Raw genomic sequence first — 2,185 nt, 5'->3', positions numbered from 1 at the left:
AAATTTTCAAACCAGTATTCGCATTTTTTTATCAGAATTTTAAATAAATAACCACAATATTATTCATATTTTTTAATAAATACCTTTATTATTCTTTAAATTAAGTTCACATTTCTCAAACTTTAGTTTTAAAATATTGCCTATTTTTAATTTGCAAAAATGCCCACCACAAAAATTTGTTGTGTTCCATTCTGTGAATCTAAGAAGAATATCAATGTATAATTTCATCAGTTTCCAGTTGATGAAAGTTTATGCAAATTATGGACTAAGAACATATCTAGAAAAGATTTTGGGGTCAATGAAGCTTACGCATCACGCAAGATTTGTTTGTAGTGGGACATTTTAAGGAAAGTGATTACTATCAAGGTCTAAAGATCCGCAAATTAAAGAAAATATTGACAAAGGAAACATATGAATCTATAATATCTATTAGAATAACTTCATTGTCTACAATATCTTGCGTGTCATCATACCTCCTTAAATCTGGTTTCCAGTTTGTCTTGACAAGAAATTTAACGAGCGATGCTATTGAAATGTTTTTCAGCATTCTCAGGAAAATGGCTGGAGGGAATGACATGCTTGATGCCAGATAAACTATATCCAGTTTGGAATCCTACCTTAAGAGAGGCACTATATCATTAACAAAACCTAAAACATCTAACGTTCCCCAAGACAGCTTCACAGATCTATCAGCCATGATTGATACTAGACTCGATGGATTTTCAACTATTTTTAACGGCAATGAAGTTACGTTACCATCTGAAGTTATGAGTACCCAGATACACAGAGATGCACCTTACGGCTAGCAAGTATCGCATACTTGGCTGGTTATGTAGTACAAATCCTAGAGGAAAAACATTTTTGCGAATTGTGCCTTGAAAATGTATCACAGCCTAATTCTGACTCACCATTAGTTGGATTGATAAAATTGTCCGACAGAGGAAACCTTAGGTATCCGCAGCAAAGCTTTATCATGTTAATGGCTATAGTAACAACATTCATAGAGAGAGCTGTACCCTATCTCCGGGATTCACCTGGCATTTTAAAAAACATTGAAATCCACTTGTGGCCAAAAATTGCTCTATGCCCTTACATCCAATGTGATTTGAATAATAATCACCGAATGAAATTGCTGATTTAATTTGTTGAAAGGTTGTACTTCCAATTATCACAAATATTACCAAAACTCTGTCCGCAAAATTTGAGAAAGTGAATGAACTTGTGCATAAGCCTCTTTCTTGAAAAGTACTCAAGTTGTAAATTTTAGTTTTCTAAATTTTTAGTTGTGTATCATTCAGTGGGAAATTCACATTGGTTTATTATATTTATCAGATTTAAATACCTTCCAAGTTTCCATCACTATTTTCATTCATAGTGATCTTCCAAGTGACAGTTAGTTAATTAAAATTCATTTATTTCACTACTTTAATTAAAATAAATTTTTAAACATTAATACAAAACAAAGGCCTGTGGAAGTACCACCGTCAATCTGCCAGAAAAAAAGGGGGAAAGCAGTAAGAGACGTTTTCATATTTATATTCCGGATATCGCTGGACTCCTGCAGCATCAAAAATAAAATATCAAAAACCAAAGACTGAATTAAACAATAAACATTTTTTTTATAAACGAAAAATGAAACGTTTTTTCTAACTCTTAAAACTTACAAAAACTAAGCGTTTTTAAAAATTAGGATAATTATATATTATTATTTTGGTTTATATTTTATATATTAATGTGTTTTCTTCTCCTAGCAGAACGATTTTCGCTATGATAGTTCGCAAATAGAACTGACTTCAATTTTCGAATAGTACTACTACTAATCTTACTCTCTATTATGTTTTCGAGTTACTGTTTTCGAAACAGAATAATTTTTCCGTTTTTACATGAACGCCTTTAATCACAAATAGGAGGGAGGGATCAAATTTGCCCGTTATAGCGCCATAACCGCACATAGAACCGACCTGATATTAAAACCATTAACACTACTATTTGTACCCTTTAGAATGTAACCTTGTTTGTCGAGTTACCTCGCACGGTTTTCAAGAAAAATGATATTTAGCGTTATTACATAAGCGCGTTTAATAACCATATTACAAATTGAAGGGAGGGTTCAAATTTGGCCCTTTATAGCGCCATAACCGCACATAGAACCAACCAGATATTAAAACCATTAACACTACTATTT

The 2,185-nt window shown here is 32.1% G+C and overlaps 1 long non-coding RNA gene across 1 annotated transcript; it reads right to left on the bottom strand.

The window, feature by feature from the left end:
- Nucleotides 1–618: 618 nt before the first annotated feature.
- Nucleotides 619–1,389, bottom strand: LOC149932501 (uncharacterized). Its single transcript, XR_016473032.1, has 3 exons — nt 1,343–1,389; nt 909–1,034; nt 619–844 (listed from the first exon to the last, which is right to left on the bottom strand). It is a non-coding gene; the product is annotated as an uncharacterized LOC149932501 (long non-coding RNA).
- Nucleotides 1,390–2,185: the final 796 nt, after the last annotated feature.

The sequence above is a fragment of the Leiobunum rupestre genome, chromosome 8 (assembly GCF_980474605.1).
Source record: "Leiobunum rupestre chromosome 8, qqLeiRupe1.1.hap1, whole genome shotgun sequence".
NCBI lineage: Eukaryota > Metazoa > Arthropoda > Arachnida > Opiliones > Sclerosomatidae > Leiobunum > Leiobunum rupestre.
Note: the sequence above shows the minus strand (reverse complement) of the source record. Positions and strands in the feature narration are given on the sequence as shown.